This window comes from Malania oleifera, chromosome 2 (assembly GCF_029873635.1).
Source record: "Malania oleifera isolate guangnan ecotype guangnan chromosome 2, ASM2987363v1, whole genome shotgun sequence".
NCBI lineage: Eukaryota > Viridiplantae > Streptophyta > Magnoliopsida > Santalales > Ximeniaceae > Malania > Malania oleifera.
Window position 1 is genome coordinate 132949418 of NC_080418.1, and position 23143 is coordinate 132972560.

Sequence of the window (23143 nt, forward strand, 5' to 3'; positions counted from 1 at the left end):
TATACACATAGAAATACTGAACTTTAGTTTTGGGGAATGTTATTTCTAGGGTGTTGAGTTGGGAACCCTGTGAGTGCAGGATAGATTTTCTTAGGGGCTTTTTAGGAATTAGGTAAGGGGATAAATTAAGCTAGTTCTTTTTAAGAAAATGTATGTATATACATCATTTGATTTCAGGAAAGTAAATATGTTCATATATATGATTTATATTTGAGAAAACACTACGGAAAATGATGGTGTTGAATATGCGAAAAACCTGTTAGTGTGGCATGAGTAGAAATTGTTATGAAATATTATTTTCTGGAAATGTGATTATAATACGATTTTTATAATGGAAAATCGGTATACGGGCCGAGATTTTTATATGTTTTGCTGGCGTACGGGCCGTGCTATGTGTATGATTTGCCAGCTTACGAGCTGAGCTATGGATATATTTTGCCGACGTATGGGTTATGCTATGAATATGATTTTCTAATGTACGGGCTGTGCTAAGAAATGTTTGCTGGCGTACGGGACGAGCTATAGATGTGATTTGCCATCATATGGGTTGTGCTATGATTTGCCAGCGTACGAGCCGAGCTATGATAAAATGTGAAATACCGGTGTACGGGCCGATGATTTTCATGATATACGTATATATGCAAAATGATACGATTGATTTGATAATTAATGATATGAAATATCCATATATCACAGTTTCAGTATATGTTATATGATATCAGAACTTGGTTGGCTTGGTCTAGGCTAGCATTTGTACGGTACTGTTGCTATGTGTCCATGGTCATCATGATCATGATATTTGTGTTAACGCCGCTGTACTGAGTGGTGTGAGATTGGATAGTCGATGTGGTTTTTAAGAAGTGTGTGAGCACCCCTGGTGTACGAACCAGGTCTGGCAGACCCATCAGACTTACAGACTGTACTTTTGACTTGGCAGTGGTCGGCCAACCATTGTCAGGTCCTGCCTTCGGGCCACACAATCCAGTCATGTGGGGGTAATACATGACAACAATCAGCTAACCTACCAGGAATATTTTTGTATTATTACTATATGAAATGATATATGTTTATGAAAATGCAGTATGTTCTGCCATGTTTTGATGATATATATGTTTTCCTAGATTTGACAAAAAGTTACTGAATATGTCCGGTATGGTATATGTATAACACGGAATACTCATGTTGCCACACACTGGTATTAGTTTATTTCCCTTACTGAGAGGTGTCTCACCCCAAAATTTTATAAATATTTCAGGAGCTCCTGATAGGAGAGCGGGTAAAACCCCGCTGATCTAGTACGGTTGGTCTGCCCTTCTAAAAGGGTAAGTGTTTTAATAGGGTCGAATGTATTTTGTGAGATGACCCTAGATATCTTTTGGGTTGTGTATTGTGTACATATATATACAGTTATTGTAGTAACTCTGGTATTGTGATGTATGATATAATGAGGTATTTGTGATTTATGTTTCCTGCTGCATAGGCTTCCGTAATGTATTTCTGATGTATCCCTGGTACCCATGAGTCCAGGTGGATTATGATCTGCTGAGATTGGTGATATTGATTTTATTATATTTTTAAAAAATGTGGAAATTAAGCAGGTCGTCACAAACTGTACTCTACCAATCCTCAGTCCGGCCAAATTGCAACCTCCCCTAGGCTCGAAATTGGTAACTACGTCGTCAAACCGGCCACCTCAACCCAGTCTTCTAGGGATTCTGCAATCCCTCCATGCACAGTTGACAGAAACTATCCATATACTATCTAAGATGTGTGGTTGCACTCTAATCTATACTAGCAACGGTACCGTGCTATGCTAACTGAACATAACTTTATTCATCAGGGTCTAATACTGTATATACTATTTCTATAGATATCCTATTATTTTCATCATGAATACAAAATAACCATAACACTATAAATCTGATATGAGAATACTATAGTATCTAATTGAAATAATCTGTAACGTCTGAGTGTAATATCTGACTGAAATAATCTGTAATGTTTGAGTGTTATGGTTTTTGAAAATCATGGCATTCTGTAAATATTTTAAAATATTTGTCTGTGTAATTTTTGTAAAATATCTATCTAAAAAATATCAGTCTTTAAGATATATTTGTCTATATATACACTGTAGTTCATAATTCTGCAAAATCTAGTAAAACATGCCTCTATGCAAAAACGTTGTAAATCATGATATTCTGAAAAACTATATAAACTATATACTAAACAAATATCTGCTCAGGCCACACAATTAATAAAATTTCTAGAATCTGGAAAACTGTATAATTTATACCCTGTACCTTAATAAACAAATACTATAATTTGCTGATAATATTTCTGAATTTACTAGCATAACATATTTCCCTTACTTAACTGGCTGGGAGGCTCGCCTCAAACACGTTCATGGCGTACTATCCCCAAAATCCTGAAATAATACATACTATATTTCTTTGAACCTATATACTCATAATTTTTTAAACTATAATTTACCTGGTCTCCTAGAAATATTCACTGGGGTCTTCAATCAATGTTTGCAGGGTCCCAAAAACACCTTAATCCTGAAATCATAACATCCTAATTTATTCCATAAAACACTAGTATATTTCCATACAACAGAAAATCTAAACTCACGTAAGCCTGGTAATACTGAAAATATCCCAATAATCTACTTACCTTGGTTTTGGGATGGTGCCCAAGTTGGCCAAACCAACAATCTACTCTAACAGACTTATAGAGAATCTCCTCAGGATCAACGTGGCGGCTTCTGATTGTCAAAGCAGGGAGAAACGAGGCGAGAAATCTAGAGAGAAGGGGAGAGAAACCGAGCACAAGAGAGAAAATAGAGAAAAAAAATATGAATTTCTCTTGCCGAATCCTGATTTTCTGCTATTTATAGACCTTTGGCCACATGGCCTCATTGACGAGCCATGTCATCTCGTCGACGAAGGCAAGAAGGGAGTTCTTCGACGAACTCATACCCTTGTCAACGAATTTCAGGCCTTGAAACAACCCTTCTCAGTTTTTTTTCGTCGATAAGACACGTGTCCTCGTCAACGGGCCCAAGTAGGCAATTCGTGCTGCATCCTTTTGAAATTTTCTTTTTCTCTACTTCCTTTTTAATTATTCAGGTTACTACATTCTCCCCTCCTTATAAAATTTTGTCCTCGAAATTTACTATTTGTATTGAAAACTATCCATTAAGGAAAATGAGCTACTTATTTATTAATTACCCTCACTTATGGTTAAGGAATACCGTGGTTACAAAAGAAGTTTTGAGAGATTACAAATATACTCATAAAAGAAGAGTTCTCCCAAAACTAAAACACTAACTACCCTATAATCTAAAATACAACTATACATTCATCACTCTGTACTGAATAAAATAAAACTGTTGTTATCTGAACGATACTGACTATTACTATATTCCACTAAACAAGTGTGGGTATTTTTGTCTAATTTCCTCCTCAAGCTCCCATGAAGCTTCCTCTATGGCATGATTCCTCCACAGGACTTTTACCAACTAAATTTTCTTAGTACACAATTCCTGTTCCTTTCTAAGATCTGCTTTGGTGCTTCCTCATATGCCAATGAATCTCTGAGCTCTACCTTTGCATAGCTAATCACATGGGAAAGGTCTGGGACGTATTTTCTCAACATGGAAACATGAAATATGTTGTGAATTCTAGATAGGGCTAGTGGTAGAGCTAGCCTGTAAGCAACCGACCCCACTCTCTCAAGTATCTCAAATGGGCCAATGTACCTAGGGCTCAACTTACCCTTCTTCCCAAATCTCATAAATCCTCCTAGTGGAGCTACCTTAAAAAATACCTGATCTCCCACATCAAACTCTAACTCTCGGAGGCAAGTATCTGCGTAACTTTTTTGCTGACTCTGAGCTGCACTAATTCTGTCTTTAATTAGTCGGACTTTATCATATGTCCGCTGCATCAATTCTGGTCTCAAAACTTGCCTCTCACCCACTTTATCCCAGTATGTGGAGAACAACACCTCCTACCATATATCGCCTCATATGGTGCCATGCCAATGTTGGCCTGATAGTTATTATTATATGCGAACTCAACCAGCGGCAGATACTGGGTCCAGTTACCCCCATAATCTAGCACACAAGCTCGCAGCATATCCTCAAGTATCTGGATTGTCCTCTTGGTATGCCCATCAGTCTAAGGATGAAAAGTTGTACTGAATGCTAACTGTGACCCCATGGCCTCCTAAAAATTCTTCCCAAATTGTGACGTAAATCGGGGGTCACGGTCTGAGACTATGGATATCGGCACTCCATGGGAGCGAACTATCTCCAGAATGTACAACTTTGCTAGCTTGTACATAGTATAGTTGACTTTGATAGGGATAAAGTGAGCAATCTTTGTCAATCGATCTATGACCACCCAAATAGCATTTTGTCCCTATCGCGCTGATGGTAGTCTTATCACAAAATCCATGGAGACATGATCCCATTTCCACTCAAGGATGTAGAGTGGCTGCAACTGCCTTACTGGTCTCTGGTGCTTAACCTTTATCTACTAGCACGTGAAGCACTAATTTACGAATTCAGCAATCTCCTTCTTCATACTGCTCCACCAAAAGGATTCTCGTAGATCCCGATACATTTTAGTACTACCTGGATGCACAGTATATAGAGATCTATGTGCCTCCTCTAAGATAATCCTCCTGATCACAACATCTGTAGGAACATATAATCTGGCACGGAACCGTAGGGCTCCGTTATCTGATATGCTGAACTCCTCCCCCTACCCGTCTTGCATTTTATCTATCAACTTTGCTAACTCTAGATTAGTTCTCTGAGTAGCTTTAATCCTTTCTTGCAATGTAGGTTGTAACACCAGGTTGGCAACAAATTCCTGGTGATCACCCTCTATTAGCTCCACACTAGCCTCTCCAAATCCATCTGAATAGGGCGCTAAACCTCCACTACTAACACCACTGCTCCTGCCGTTTTCCTGCTCAATGTATTAGCCACCACATTTGCTTTCCCTAGATGGTAGCTAATAGTACAATCATAGTCATTGATGAGCCCCAACCATCTTCTCTACTACATATTCAAACCTTTCTAGGTGAAAAAATACTTTAAGCTTTTATGATCAGTGAAAATCTTACATTTCCCACCATAAAGATAATGCCTCCAGATATTCAGAGCATACACCACTGCTGCTAATTCTATATCGTGCACAAGGTAGTTCTTTTCATATTCTTTAAGCTGTCTGGATGCATAGGCAATGACTCTACCATGCTGCATTAACACACATTTGAGTCCCTTTAAAGACGCGACACTGTATATCACAAATCCATCCTCCCCTGATGGAATAGCCAGTACCGGTGCTAAAAAAAAACGCTGCTTTAACTCTTGGAAACTTCGTTCAAAATCATTGGTCTAATCAAACTTCACATTTTTCATCTTGAGTTGTGTTAGTGGACCCGATAATTTGGAGAAACCATCTACGAAGCATTAGTAGTAGCTTGCCAAACCCAGAAAACTCCTGACCTCCTAGACATTTCCTGGCCTTACCCAACGCACCACTGCCTCTATCTTTCTCGGGTTAACTGATATACCGTCCTTGGAGATCACATGCCCAAGGAAAGTAACCCGCTTTAATCAGAATTCATATTTCTTGAATTTTGCATACAACTTTATTTCTCTTAATATCTGCAACACCAGCTTCAGATGATGCTCGTGATCCTCAAAACTGCTCGAGTAGACCAATATATCATCAATGAAAACCACAACAAACTAGTCCAGATACTGATGGAATACCCGATTTATTAAATCCATAAATACTGTTGGTGCATTAGTCAACCCAAATGGCATCACCAAAAATTCATAATGGCCATATCTAGTTCGGAATGCTGTTTTTGAATTGTCCTCTGCTCTAACTTTTACTTGATGATAACCCAATCGCAAGTCAATTTTTGAGTAGACTTGGATCACTTGGAGCTGATCAAATAAGCCGTCAATCCTAGAAAGAGGATATTTATTCTTGACTATTAATTTGTTTATCTCCCTATAATCTATACACATCCTCATAGTCTCATCTTTCTTTTTCACAAACAGGATTGGGGCCCCCCACGACGACACACTGGGCCTGAGAAATCCTTTATTTAGCAACTCCTACAACTGATCTTTTAATCCCTTCAATTTGGCTGGAGCCATACCATATGGTGCTTTAGATACTGGTGCCAACCCTAGTAGTAGATCCACGGTAAATTCAATCTCTCGGTCTGGTGGTAAGTTAGACAATTGTTTTAGAAAAACATATGAAAATTATCTAACTACTAAAATATCAATATGTTTTAGTTCTTCTCTTGGAAATTCCTTTATATAGGCAACATACCCTTGGCAACCACCCTGTAGTAGTCTCCTCACCTAAATAGCTGAAACTAGTTGTGGTGAGGCATGCACACGTGAACCCACAAATCTGTATTCTTGCTCACCCGGGGGTCTTAAAATCACATTTTTTTTAATGGCAATCTATGCTGGCGTGATTAGCTGCCAGCCAATCCATACCTAGTATTACATCAAACCCCTACATATCTAATACCATGAGATCAGTTGGTAGTACTTTCTCCTGAATGCTCACTGGAAATTTTTGAAGTACCTTCCTACACCTCACCATAGATCCCGCAGCGTGACTATAGACAATTCAACATCTAATAACTGTGCCCTTCCCCTAGTTAATTTAACATACCCCGCTGATACAAAGGAATGGGTGGCACCTATGTTAAATAAAACAACAACTTTATATGGTAAAATAGTAAGTATACCTGTAACAACATCTCCAGCAGCCTCGGTGTCTCTCGGTGTCAAAGCATAAACTCTCGCCAGTGCTGTGTTCCTCTACTGGCCTCCACGGGGTGCTTGACACCCCGAAATGGTCTGGGAGCTGGTGCATAGTTTGATGGTCCTCGACAAGATTGAGTCATATGGTTAGGTCTCCCACATCGGTAACAAACATTCTCACCTAACCGGCACTCGCCCAGACATCTCCAACCACACTTGGGGTAGGTGGGATAAGTCTGCCCACCCTGATACCCGTTGTGTCCTGTCGTATTCCTCTGACCCTCACTAGCTTTGCCTCCTCTCCATGGACCTCAACTAGGCCCGATCTGAAAACTCGGAGGTGTGGGCCTCTTCCTCTGGCTTGGTACTCCCTCATCTACCTGCTCTTTCTCCTATGCTACCATGACCCTATCTACTAACTCTGAGAAGTCATGTATCTTAAGAACTGCCACCTATTTATAAACGTCCTGCCTCAAATTCCTCTTGAACATCCTGGCTTTCTTAGCTTCATCTAGGACAATATAAGGGTAGAAGTGCGACAACTCAATGAATTTCACTGTGTACTGCTGGACTGTCATCCCTAGGACAAGCTAAAAAATTCCTGTACTTTAGCCTCTCTGACCAAGGCAGGATAATATGTGTTAAAGAATATGTCCCTGAATCGAGCCCAGATCATTGGCATTGGAATGAATCTCTGCTCCTCCAGTAATCTAGTGGTTGTTCACCATCTCTCGGCCTCCCTTGTCAGCTTATTTTTGGCATAAAGAACCCTATGCTCATCGGTGCAGTGAAGCACCATAAAAATCTTCTCTATCTCTTGCATCCAGTTTTACGCAACTGTAGGATCAACCGCTCTTGAAAATGCTAGTGGGTTCATCTTTGTAAATTTTTCTATCATGCATTCCTGAGCTGTAGATGGACCTCCCTGTACCTTAGAGCTCTGGGCAATCTCAACCATGACCTATTGAGCCACACCGCGTAACACAACATATGAATCCCCGTCTCCTGCACTAGAAGGCCCTGCTCCATCGTTGCCACTAGTGTGAGCGCTACTACTTCCTGGGTCCATCCTGCAATATTACCAAATTATTTTGAGAATTCGAACCTTACAATTCTATACTAACTAAAATAACCCTCACTTCCTATCTCTAATTTAAGGTCTGACCCTACCATATGAAAATAAAATTTGACGATAGTTTACTATGGGTTTCCTGAAATTGACACCCTAGGAAAATGACTGAAACTACCTTGAAATTCCTGCTTCTAGACCACACAACAGAACCCTAAATTCTCATCCTAGTTTTTCCAGCATTAATTCATTGATACTATGTTCTATCTTTCTCCAAACTCTATTCGTATATTCTGGTATTGTTTTCCGCTACACTCTAGAGTCTACAGAACCTAGCAACCATGGCTCTAATACCAAACTGTAACGACTCAAAAATTACACCATTTATTTTCTAATATAAATTACTCTAATACCCTTGTAATACCTGTAATAACATCTCCGGCCTCAGATGGGCACTGAGGTATCCCTGTACACAAATTGACACACCTATGCAGCGAAAATTATCAAGTCATACACCCATATTTACAATACCAGAATTTAGTGTCTATGTTGGCCTTACAAGGTTTAATACTCCATTTTGATGCTAACAAACAAGTAGGACTTAACATGCTTCTGTTAAGTGTTGTGTTTTCTCAAGAATCCATATTGAAAGTACTCATATGGCATGGATCAAATTCTGAAGATCATAAGAGCATGATGATTAAATAAAATCAACATGAGAGCTCAAAGTCTAAATTAATGAAAAAATATCAAGAGGATTTAAAGAGATGAAAGATCAGATTATTCTGAGAGATCAGAGACTAGCAACAAAGAAAGTTTAGAGCAAAGAAGAATTTTTGACTGTTTGTTAATAGACAGACGATTGGCTAAATTAAAGGTTTAAAATTGAAACACAGAAGCATGACAGACGACTGTCAGTGAAAAGTGAGAAGACTGTGTAGGTTTCACTAGAAGACTTTCCACCTTCTATATTTCTAAAAGGCTTAAAATTACACATGGACAGACAACTGTCATCATATGGATAGATGACTGTCACCTCATATTTTGATGACAAATGACTGTCACTCAAGGGAAAGACGACTGTCACCTTTCTGCCTATGATTTCCACAATTATATTAAATGGACAGACGACTGTCAGGACTTCACAGTTGTCTGCCTCGTGGCATTTTTTTGTTTTCCAATGGATATAATTTTTGAAATTCAAATATTTGGAAACTCAAATAAGTTTAATATATGGAAACAAGTCTGAGTATCCTTTGGGGAACAAGAAAGAAGGTTTTATACATCTATAAATACCCCTAAGTCTCATTGATTTAAACACCAAGATCATTAAGAACTCACAATCTGCTGTCATACTCTCTCTCATTATGAATTTCTGAAAGTGCTTCATATTGCTCTCATCCTTGCTCAAAATTAAGAGAAGTTCTTGCTGAATCTCAATGTGTTTGATCATTGAGTTGCTGATTCTTTCATTGAAAGATACCCATGGTGATAAGTTTCTAAGAGCTTCATTCTGAAATTCATATTCTGAATTTACTGAAGTGCATTAGTGTTTTAAATTTGTACTAATCAGCTCTTTGAGGAGCAAGTTCTTGTACGTATTGTTTTTCTATCTTTGTAACAGGGCTTGTTGACGATTTGAGTATTGAATCGTTGGACCAAACAAGGGGAGATTGTTTGGAGAAGGCGGGCTCTAGCCTTACCCAAGGAGTGCTTGTAATTGTTTTTGTTCCTGCTGATAAAGGAATGGTAATAGTGAATCCTTTGGTGGTTTGGCCAAGGGTGAGGACGTAGGCTGTGTTGAAGCCGAACCTCGTAAAAATCCTTGTGTTCTTCTTTCTCTACTCTATTCTTTATTTTTTAAGGATATATTCTGTGTGGTTGCTTTAAATTTCAATTCTGAATGTTTGGTTGTTAAATAGACCAGAAGGTAATTCGTTTTGGATAAATCAACATTGATTGCGGAAACCGAAAGGGACTACGTTGGTTGATTATCCTTGACTTATTAATTTGAAAGTTTATTAAAAACTGAACATTGGGAAGAAGAATAATTGTGATACAGGGCTTGTACTGAGTGCAGCAAATTTTCAAATATATTGTTACATAAATTGAGAGTTTGATTTTGTTGTGATCGATTGTGATTGTTTCTAAGATTTACAACTTAAAAGAACTAATTCTAAAGGAACAATTTAAAAAAAAAAAAAACCAATTCACCCCCCTCTTGGGAAGCTATTCCTAATTTTAATTGGTATCAGAGTCTAATTATAGTAATTCCTAACAAGAAACTATAAAGAGATCAAATGGCAAATATAGGAGTAGCACCCTTTGGTGAAGGCCAATCCTCAACTTATCCACCAATTTTTTGTGGACATAATTATACGTTTTGGAAAAAGAGAATGCAAATCTATCTCCAACACATGGACTGGAAAGCATGGAAAGTAGTTATGGATGGAGACCTTATTCCCACTAAAATAGTTTATGGAAAACATATTCTAAAAGAAAAAAAGGGATATAATCGATTCAGACTATAAAATGCTTCAAATCAATTCAAGAGCTATAAATGCTTTATACTGTACCTTAGATGCTAACGAATTTAATAGGGTCATGGCATGCAAGACGGCTAAAGAAATATGGGACAAATTAGAAGTGACATATGAAGGAACTATTGATGTTAGAGATAATAGGGTAGACATGTTAACAAGCGAATATGAAGCATTCAAGATGAATTCTGATAAAACAATATCAAGTATGTACACCAGATTTACCCACATAATAAATTCCTTAACTGCCTTAGGGGAAACTTATACTACCTACGAAATGATCGAAAAAATCTTAAGAGGCCTTCCCTCAATATGGGAACCAAAGGCTACAACTATCACTGAAGGTAGAAACCTTAAGACTACCTCTTTAGATGAACTCATAGGCTCACTTCTTACCTATGAAATAGCCTTACAAGAAAGGAATCCTGAACCAAAGCATAAAAGATCTATTGCACTAAAAGCGTCTAGCCACAACTCTAGTGAAGAGGAAAGTGAGACAAGTGACTTAGATCAAGATGAATTAGCATTCATCACTAAGAGACTAGGCAAATTCTATAGAAGAAATAAGAGATTTTCTAGGAAGTTCAATAAAAAGAAACCTTAAAAAGAAGAGACAAGAGGAAGGAAAATAAAAGTAAGAATGAACCTCCAATATGTTATCATTGCAAGAAATCAGGGCATATCAAACCAGACTGTCCGTTGTTCAAGAAAGACAAGAAGGAAAAGAAGGAAGTTATGAAAGCTACGTGGGATGATTCAAGCTCCAGCAAGATAGAAAATGAATCAAGCGGACAAGAGATGGCAAACATATGTTTCATAGCGAATGATGAAGAGGTAAACTCCTACTATTCCTCTACAGAATCTCACAATGAGTCGTGTGATGAGTCATGTGACAGCATGCCTTTCTATAAGGAATTACAAGCTGAGTTGTTTTTTTTGCATAAGAGATTCATAAAAATTTCTAAAAGAAATATAACTTTGAAAGATCAAAATAAAGTACTATTAAAGCAACTTGAATCGTTCAAATTCATTGAAAAAGAAAAAGGTAGTAGAGGATAAAGAAAAAATTATCTATAACTTTACCAAAGGAAAAGAAAACTTTGAAAAGATGATTGGACAACAAAGACTACATGGAAATAAAGAAGGGATAGGTTATAATGGTAAGACAAATAAAAAGAACAAGAAATTATACATGGGATACTTTGTCAAGGAGGCCAAGCACTCTACTAGCACTTCATCAAACAACAAGCATGAACACACCACTTGTTATATGTGAAAGACTAAAGGTCACGTAATGTTCAACTGCCCACTAAAGAGAAAATATGTTTAAGTGCAAGGGGAATGGAAAGTCAATAATGGAACTAACAATAAAACAAAGAAAATTAAAAGAATTTGGGTTCCAAAGTCTAACACAAAAAAAAAAATCTTCCATTGTAGGTATGCTTTAGGACAATGCCGTCAACAAATAAATGGTACTTGGACAGCGGGTGCTCAAGGCATATGACCGGTGACAAGACCAAGTTCACTACATTAAAACAAAAGGATGGAGGATATGTCACCTTCGGCGATAATGCCAAAGGTAAAATCATTGGCATCGGTAAAATTGGTAAAGAACCTTCACTCACTCTAGATAATGTGCTATTAGTAGAAGGATTAAAACATAACCTTTTAAGTGATAAAGGGTTCGAAATAATCTTTAAGAAAGAAAAATGTGTTATTCAAAATCCTAAGAACAATGAAACCTTATTTATAGCTCATAGGTTAAATAATGTCTATTGTATAAATTTTGAGAACTTAGTAAATCAGAATGTAACTTGTTTGGTAGCAATGAATGAAATAAGTTGACTATGACATAGAAAACTAGGACATTCTAGCATGGACCTATTATCCAAATTATCAAAGAAAAATCTTGTCAAAGGACTACCTAATATAAAATTCATAAAAGACAAGATATGTGATGCATGCCAAAAGGGAAAGCAAGTAAAACAAGTTTCAAAAAGAAAAAATACATATCTACAAAATAACCCTAGAATTGCTGCACCTAGACTTATTTGGTCCAACTAGAACCTTAATCCTAGGAGGTAAACAATATGATTTTGTAATAGTGGATGATTATTCAATATTCACTTGGGTATTATTTCTAGCAAACAAAGATGAAGCCTATGACATGCTTATTACATTATGTAAGAAATTACAAAATGAAAAGGGCTATAATATAACAAACTTTAGGAGTGATCAAGGTAGGGAATTTAAAAACAAAAATGTTGAAAAATTATGTAATGAATATGGAATAAACCATAATATTTCTACACCTAGAACTCCACAACAAAATGGAGTTGTAGAAAGAAAAAATAGAACTTTACAAGAAATGGCAAGAACAATGCTAAATGAAAATAATCTACCAAAATACTTTTGGGCAGAAGCTGTAAATACAACATGCTACATTGTAAATAGGGTATCGATAAGATCAAAAATAGGCAAAACACCATATGAACTTTGGGAAGGTAGAAAACCTAATATTTCCTACTTTCATGTATTCGGATGCAAATGTTTTATCCTTAACACTAAAGATGATTTAGGAAAGTTTGATGCAAAATTTGATGAAGGTATCTTTCTAGGGTACTCTATAAATAGTAAAGCTTATTTGGTTTATAATAAAAGAACCTTTACTATTATGGAATCAATACACATAACATTTGATGAATCAAACAACCATGAAAATAAAAATAAGATTGATGAAAACGAAGATACTCCACAAAAAGAAGAAGATCTTGAAATAAAAGAAGAAATCAATAATGATACTCCAAATGAAAACCTTATAGAAAATCTGAAGCTTCCTAAAGAATGGAGATATGATAAAAATCACCCAAAAGAACAAATTCTTGATGAAACATCAAAAGGAATAACCACTAGAGTCTCATTAAAGAATATCTGCAACCATTATGTTTTTTTATCTCAAGATGAACCCAAAAATATTGAAGAAGCCTTAAAAGATGACTCTTGGATCATAGCTATGCAGGAGGAACTAAATCAATTTGAAAGAAGTCAAGTTTGGAAACTTATACCTAAAGCCAAAGACAAGTCAATCATAGGAACTAAATGGGTGTTTAGAAATAAAAAGGAAGAAACTGGAGTAGTTGTAAGAAATAAAGCTAGACTTGTAGCACAAGGTTACAATCAAGAAGAAGGCATTGATTATGAAGAAACCTTTGCCCCTGTAGCAAGAATGGAAGCAATAAGGATGCTTCTTGCCTATGCAGCCTATAAAGACTTCAAATTATACCAAATGGATGTAAAAAGTGCATTTCTAAATGACTATATTAATGAAGAAGTTTATGTTAAACAATCTCTAGGTTTTGAAGACTCTAAAAATCTAAATCATGTATTTAAGTTAACTAAGACCCTATATGGATTGAAACAAGCTCCTAGAGCTTGGTATGATAGGCTAAGCAAATTTCTACTCCAAAATAATTTTTCAAGAGGAAAGATTGACAACACTTTTTTAAGAGATAATGTAGACAAGAAAGAAATAGTTCTTGAATTTGTCAATACTCATACTCAATTAGCTGATATATTTACCAAACCATTAGCTAAGGATCAATTTGTATTTATTCGATGAGAATTAGGCATGCTACATATAAGAGAAGTTAACTAAAAAGGAAGAAGTTCAGTTGGCCAGGACAGACGACTTCCAGAGAATCAACAGACGACTGGCAGACTACTGTCTGTGTAAAGATAGTAGATAGACGACTGCCAGTGAGCTAACAGACGACTGGCAGGCTACTGTTTGTGGACAGACGACTGTCCAATTAGAGACAGACACTGTCTCATGGCGGGTGATGTACTTTTCACTTAAAAACATGATTTTTAAACCCTACAAACATCTGTCCATTCGTCTTCCTTCCTCTAAAACTTCTTCTCTTCTCTTTTCTTTCAGTTCTTTCTCTCCCAAGCTACAAACAACGATTATCCATTACACACCTACTCCATACATATCTAGAGTTTCTGCATATCAAGATGGTTCGTACCAAAACTATGGGAAAGAAGGACAAAGTTTCCTCGTTTTCTTCAAAGCCTACAAGCAACGATGACATAGAAAAATGGTTGGTCTCTTCACATACGAAATCATTGTATCAGAATCACATATCTGTAATTGAACCAATGTTCTGTAAGATTTTAGATGTATTTTAGATGTTACTTTCTTTGAAGAAAATTTTCCTGAAATTTTAAAAATGTTCAAAGCTATAGGATGGGACAAGTTCATCCTTCATCAAGTAAAAGGGTATTACCCAAATCAGATTAAGTTTTTTTTATTCTAACTTGGTTAAGAAGGAAGATGGAATTACTTCTGAAATTTATGGTTAAAGGATTACACTTTTCTCACACTCATTACGAAAAATTCTCCATATCAAGCATGGAAATTTTGAGTGTACACCAGTTAAGAAGCATTGGACCATGGAAGAAGGATTTTCACCACAAGAATTTTCTGCCTCTTGTGATGAATGATGCACCTGTGTATTTTGGACATCCTCCACCATACAAGCAGCTTAATCTTCAGGCACAAATTCTGCATAAGATCATTGCATACAATATAATTCCGAGGTCTGGATCCTTTGATCATGTTTCATATTTTGATTGTTTTGTTATGTGGTGCTTACTAAAAGGGAAGTAATTAGACTTATCCAGTATTATACTGAAGTGGATGGTGACGAAGCTTGAATCTCCTAGAAATGGGCTTCCATACGGCGGTATTCTTTCCTTAATCTTTGCCCCATTTCAAGTCCTCTCTCTAGCTTCAGAAATAGTAAAAAGAACCCGTTATCATGTTTTCTCATCTACTATATTGAAACGAATGGGTTACAAAAAATACACCGAGGGTTGGATGTTCCGGAGCAATAGATCGACAAGACCTGCACCTGAAGAAAGGAGTCCAGCTCCTGAAGAAACTGAAATGCCACCTTGGTTTGTTCCTTTTTATCATAATTATACTAGCTTTAGTTCTGAAATGCGAGAAAACTTTGCTTCTCTTCAAGATAAACTCTCAACCATTGATGACAAGTATACCTCATTAGATGCCCGTATTGCTAAGATAGAGCATCATGTCATTAAACATGACACTTATTCAGATGATGAGGATAGTAAAATTCTGCTGAGGAAGAAGCTGAAGATGAAGAAGGTGAAGGAGGAGAAGAAGAAGAAGCAGCAATCCAAAGGAAAAGGAATTGCTGAAGACAGTGACACTAACTCTGACATATAGACTTTTGTTGGTGTTTTTGCTATTCTGTATGTTACACATTTTGAATGTATTTTCTTTTTGCTGTAAAAAGGGGGGTATGTGTAAGCAAAGACTATAAGTCTTTATATGTATTTGTTTCTAGTTCTGAAACTCTGAACTTTTGCACTGCTTTGTTATCAGTTTGATGTATTATAAGTTCTAATTTTAATGATAAGTCTAAAAACTTTGCAAGTTCTAATTTGAGTATGCTGATTGACAGGTGGAGTATTATGAGTTATCACTTGAGAATAATCCTTAATCAATTGATGATAATACATTAACACTGGTATCACATATACTCAAATTCATATTTGCCCTTGATCATTATATACTCAAATTATATCTTTTGATTGATGTCAAAGGGGGAGAAGAAGTGTTTAGAAAAAATTGAGCTTGAACTTGAGCATGATTGAATTTGAAATAAGCATGAATGATGTATAATGATGTATGACCATAATTGATGAAATTAATATTGATTCTATTAAGATAAAACTTATTGAAAGGGGGAGTCTTTTTAAGGCTCACTCAAAATTTTTGCTTCTTATTTGTCATCATAAAAAAGGGGGAGATTGTTGGCCTTACAAGGTTTAATACTCCATTTTGATGCTAATAAACAAGTAGGACTTAACATGCTTCTGTTGAGTATTGTGTTTTCTCAGGAATCCATATTGAAAGTACTCATGTAGCATGGATCAAAGTCTGAAGATCATAAGAGCATGATGATTAAAAAAAATCAAAATGAGAGCTCAAAGTTAAATTAATGAAGAAATATCAAGAGGATTTAAAGAGATGAAAGATCAGATTATTTTGAGAGATCAGAGACTAGCAACAAAGAAAGTTAAGAGCAGAGAAGAATTTTTTAGCACTTAGAACAAGTCCTTGTAAGTGCTTTAAGTTTATTCAAGTATGAAGTTTTCATTTTGAAGCTCATTAGGCAAATAGACTTAGAGACCTTAAGATAATAACTTGGAACATGTTTTCAAAGTGAAAACAAATTTATATTCCAAGTAACAATGAGAGAGAAATCAAAAAGTGACTAGGAAAGAAAATCATTTAGTTGACAGACGACTGTCTGTTAATAGAAAGATGATTGGCCAAATTAAAGGCTTAAAATTGAAACACAGAAGCATGACAGATGACTGTCAAGGCTCTAACAGACGACTATCAGTGAAAAGTGAAAAGACTGTGTAGGTTTCACCAGACGACTGTCCACCTTTTATATTTCTGAAAGGCTTAAAATTACACATGGACAGACAGCTGTCATCATATGGATAGACGACTGTCACCTCATATTCTGATGATAGATGACAGCCACTTAAGGGACACACGACTGTCACCTTTCTACCTATGATTTTCACAGTTATATTAAATGGACAGACGACTGTTAGGACTTCACCGTCATCTGCCTCACGGAATTTTTTTGTTTTCCAACGGATATAATTTTTGAAATTCAAATATTTGGAAACTCAAATAAGTTTAATATATGGAAACAAGTCTGAGTATCGTTTGAGGATCAAGTAAGAAGGTTTTATACATCTATAAATACCCCTAAGACTCATTGATTTAAACACCAAGATCATTAAGAACTCACAATCTACTGTCCTACTCTCTCTCATTCTGAATTTCTGAAAGTGATTCATATTGCTCTCATCCTTGCTCGAAATTAAGAGAAGTTCTTGCTGAATCTCACTGTATTTTGATTTGATCATTGAAAGATACCCCACGGGTTTCTGATCATATTCTGAATTTACTGAAGTGCATTAGTGTTTTAAATAATCAGCTCTTTGCAAGTTCTTGTACTGGACCAAACAAGGGGAGATTGTTTGGAGAAGGCGGGCTTGCACGGTAATATGAACCCAGGCGTAGGCTGTGTTGAAGCCGAACCTCGTAAAAATCCTTGTGTTCTTCTTTCTCTACTCTATTCTTTATTTTTTAAGGATATATTCTGTGTGGTTGCTTTAAATTTCAATTCTGAATGTTTGGTTGTTAAATAGACCGGAAGGTAATTCGTTTTGGATAAATCAACATTGATTGCGGAAACCGAAAGGGACTACGTTGGTTGATTATCCTTGACCTATTAATCGGAATGTTTATTTAAAAACTGAACATTGGGAAGAAGAATTATTGTGATATAGGGCTTATACTGAGTGCAACAAATTTTCACATATATTGTTACATAAATTGAGAGTTTGATTTTGTTGTGATTGATTGCGATTGTTTCTAAGATTTACAACTTAAAAGAACTAATTGTAAAGGAACAATTTAAAAAAAAAAAAAAAAACCAATTCACCCCCCTTCTTGGAAAGCTATTTCTAATTTCAGTTTCCAAACCATACATACTTATTTACACATCACCTTAGTATCATCTACTCAAAATACAATCCCCTGAATACACTTACCTTATAAATAGGGCAGTACAAAAGATTTCTCTATCTGCGAGCCTGATCTACTCGCCTAGTTGGATAACCTGAAAAATGTTAAATCACCAGAATGAGACAACACTCAATAAAAGGAAATATGCTATTACTAGTGTGTGGCGACTGAGTTTCATAAATACTATACTGACAATATCTGAAACTATAAAAGCTGGTAAATCAATATACACTATAACTTACATCTATCATAGTTTAAAGTATAACTGTAATATATGAGTTTTTCTACTTTTCATACTTTTAGTATCATACTATATTTGTTGATATTCTGTGAATCTATATACATATACATAACTAAGATGTTTACCCTGGAAAATTGTACGTCGTGATTTAACCACTCATGACAAGGTTGTGTGGCCCATAGGTGGGATTTAATCCTGGTTGGCCTACTAGGTAAGTCAACTGTACTCTACCAATCCTCAGTCCGGCCACCTCAACCTAGTCTTCTAGGGAGTCTACAATCCCTCCAAGCACGATTGACGGAAACCATCCACACACTATCGAAGATGTGTGGTTGCACTCTGATCTATACTAGCAACGGTATCGTGCTTTGCTAACTGAACATAGCTTGATTCATCAGGGTCTGATATTGTATACACTATTTCTATAGATGTCTTACTGTTTTCATCATGCTTCCAAAATAACCATAAAACTATAAATATGATATGAAAATACTATAATATATGACTAAAATAACTGTAATATCTTATTGAAATAACCTGTAATGTCAAAGTGTAATATCTGACAGAAATAATCTATAATGTCCGAGTGCTGGTTTTTGGAAATCATGACATTCTGTAAATACTGTAAAATATTTGTGTGTATAGTATTTGTAAAATATATGTCTAGTAAATATCAGTCCTTAAGATATATTAGTGTATATATACATTGTAATTCATAATTCTGTAAAATCTAGTAAAACATGCTTCTATGCAAAAACACTATAAATCATGATATTCTGAAAAACTATATAAACTTTGTACTAAACAAATATCTACTCAGGCCACACAATTAATAAAACTCATGTTCTAGAATCTAGAAAACTATATAATTTATACCCTGTACCTCAATAAACAAATACTATAATTTACTAATAATATTTATGAATTTACTAGTATAGTATATATCCCTTACCTAACTAGCTGGGAGGCTCGCCTCTAACTTTATCCTCAGGCTCATGGCGTACTATTCCCAAAATTCTGAAATAATACATATATACATATTTCCAATAAATCAATTATATTTCTCCAAACCTACATATTCGTAATTTTCTGAACTATAATTTACTTGGGCTCCTAGAAATATTCACTAGAGTCCTCAACCCATGTCTGCAGGGTCTCAAAAATATCTTAATCCTGAAATCATAACATCCTAATTTATTTTACAAAACACCAGTATATTTCCATACAACACAAAATCTAAACTTGGGTAAGCCTGGTAATACTAAAAATATCCCAATAATCTACTTACCCTGGTTTTGGGTTGGTGCCCAAGTTGGCCAAACCAACAATCTACTCTAACAGACTTGTAGAGAATCTTCCCAGGATCAACATGGCATCTTCGAATCATCGAAACGGGGAGAAATGGGGTGAGAAATCTAGAGATAAGGGGAGAGAAATTGAGTAGGAGAGAGAAAATAGAGAAAAAATGAATTTCTCTCGCCGAATCCCGATTTTCTACTATTTATAGACCTTTGGCCACGTGGCCTCGTCCACGAGCCACGTCATCTCGTCGACGAAGGCAAGAAGGGAGTTCGTCGACAAACTCGTACCCTCATCGATGAATTTTAGGCCTTGAAATCACCCATTCTTGGTTTCCTTTTATCGATGAGACACGTGTCCTCATCGACAGGCCCAAGAAGGCAATTCGTCGACGAACGCAGAGACCCTATTGCATCCTTTGGAAATTTTCTTTTTCTCTACTTCCTTTTAATTTAATTTCTATAATTATCCAGGTTACTACACAGACGTTTGGGTGTTGCACGTGGATAGGTTGCAAAGCGAGGCTAGAGAAGGAGCAGGATTAGTCTTTACAGCCCCAGATGGCTCTGAAGTATTGTATGCGTTACGGTTAGAGTTGACAACAACCAATAATGAGGCTGAGTATGAGGCTTTACTGGCAGGGTTGCGACTATCATTATCCATCAAAGTAAAAAAGCTTTAGGTCTCAAGCGATTCCCAGCTAGTGGTCGAGTAGGTAAGGGGCAAATTCGAAGCTAGAGATCAAAAGATGAGGAGATATCTGGCTAGGGCATAAGAATATATCCAGATGTTCTCTCAATTTGGCATTGAACACATCCCCTGAACAAAAAATAAAAAATTTGATGCACTGGCAAAATTAGCCTCAGCTTCAAAACCAGATTGGGAGAACACTTTATACCTAGAATGAGTAGAGAAGCCAACTTACGAGAAGCCCAAAAGTAGTGTATCGGTAATAGAGGAGAATGAAAAAGTTTGGAGGAACGTATTGATACAGTACCTTCGATACGGATCCCTACCATATGACAGCAAGTAGTTGTTAAGGATAAGAAGGAAGGCGGCTAGGTACACAATAATAAACTAGGAGCTATATAGGCGATCCTTGACATTGCCGTATTTACGATGCTTTGGTAGCAAAGAAGGGTAGTATATACTGAGGGAAATTCACAAAGCGATATGTTGGAACCATCTGGACAGTAGAGCCTTGGCCCACAAAGCGCTGCAGCAAGGGTACTATTGGCCCATTGTGAGAAAATACGCGATTGAACTAGTAAAACAATGCGACAGATGCCAAAAGTGTGCCAGCATATCACACTTGCCAGCCAGCATGTTATCCCCTTTAACCACTCCTTATCCTTTTGCTCAATGGGGACTTGACATTCAGGGCCCACTACCATAAGCAATTAGATAGTGAAAGTTTTTACTGGTGACCATCGACTACTTCACAAAATTAGTAGAAGTTGAAGCTTTATCCTATATAGCAGAATGCAACATCACCAAGTTTGTATGGGCTTCGGTGGCATGCATATTTGGAGTACTCTGGGCCATAGTAACAGACCATGGGAGACAGTTCGACAACAGTCATTTCAAAACTTTTTGCATTGATCTTGGCATAAAGTTGCTCTTTGCATCTGTGGCACACCGAAAAAGCAATGGACAGGTAGAAAACATGAACATGCCGATTCTATAGGACCTAAAAATACGTCTAGAATCATCACAAGGTAAGTGGGTAGAAGAGCTCCCATCAATCATATGGGCCTCCCATACAACTCGTCAAGAAACCACAGGGGAAACTCTTTTCCTGCTCGCTTTGGAGTAGACGTTGTCATCCTTGCAGAGATAGGAATCCCTTCCTGGCAAAGAAAACATTTCAACGAAGAAGGGAGCAGTGAGGAATTGAAAGCAGAGTTTGATTTTTTAGAGGAGAAGTAAGACCAAGCGCAGATCAAAGTTGCTGCTTACCAACATAGGGTAGCCTGATACTACAATGCCCAGGTTTAAATGTGAACTTTCAAAATAGAGGACTTAGCCTTGAGAAAAGTGTGATGCAACCCTACAGAACCTAAGCCAAGAAAGTTGAAGCCCAATTAAGAGGGGTCATATCATATAGCAAGCAAAAATCAAACCAGGGGCATACACACTGAAAGACTTAGAGGGAAAGGAAATTAAGAATGCATGGAACTCTGATTTGTTAAAAAAATATTATTCATAATTTTGTATGCTCAAAGGGCAGATTACATAGAAATAAAATTTCAAATTCCATACCCTAGCTTCGCTACCTTATCCATCGTCCCCATTCGCCCTCTTCCCTTGACGGAGGACTCTCATTACCATAACCACGTGAACAGACCTTGGTCAAGCTAAGGTCAGGATACTTGGTCCTGACTTGCTCTTAGCACCTCCAAAAGCCTCCTCGATAGGACTGGGAGTTGTCCTCCACGAACTGGTTGGAATTGCGATAATCTGATATCGTAGCGCTAGTAGCAGCAATAGCGGTAGCATTAGCAGCAGCAAGGAGCTCTTTGCTTCGAATCCAAATAATATCCTCTTGGAGGGCCTTCTCCTAGAGGGTAGCATCATTTAGCACATTCTGAAAGCCACGTTTCACTCCCTTGCCTTTGTGGAGATCCGGTACATCTCGGCCACCTGATCTTCTATAGTAAGGTTTATGGTTGCTAGCTGAAATAGCAACAGAACCATAAGCATGTGGTAATGAGCAGCAAAATATACTTATTAACATATCAAAAGGCTACCAGGTAGGCAGTGTGCTGGGCAGATGTAGCAAGAGTTTTGGGAAGCATCATTATCAATTCATAAGCATCCTCCGAGTACACAACACGTCGAAGGGCAGCAGTAGAGAGCATAGAGTCGTGTAAACTTGACCCCTCAGATGCAGCAACGACGGCTGGTGGTGCTTGGGAAAAAGTCATCATCTGTCACAGGCACATCCTCCATCTAAGAGGACTTGCTTAGTGAGTCTTTCTTCTTCTTGTTTCCTGCCCTTTGTCTTTTCTTTTAGGAAAGCACGTTCTCAAAACAACTCCAGGACATGCCTAAAAAAAAGAGTAAGGACTAGATAAAACAAGTACACAAAGTACTTCAAAGCTTATAAGAAAGAAAGGCAAGGAACAGATGAAACAGGACTGAGGTTGCATTGTATAAGGATTCTCTTTTTGAGCAGCTCGGAGTGGGGAATGATCCCTTGACGGGCCCCCAGCTCGGAGCTCCCCAAGGATGGTTTGCTCTAGGGGAGACAAAGGAGGGGGACTGTGGTGTTGCCGACTTGAAAAGGAAGGTAGATTTAGACACAAAGTAGGTGGAATAAATAATAATACATGGGGAAGGATAAGACAAAATATGTCACCATCAATAGGGGTCAAAAAGACACGGGGCCCATGAAAATTTAGCTCCTCAAATGCAAAGAAGAATTTGAATTTCCAATTGTGGATAGACGAATTACTAGGGGTGAAATCAGGGAGGCAATTGAAGTAGAACACCTCCTTTTCTATTGTGTGTTTTTTCATCTGATAGAAAC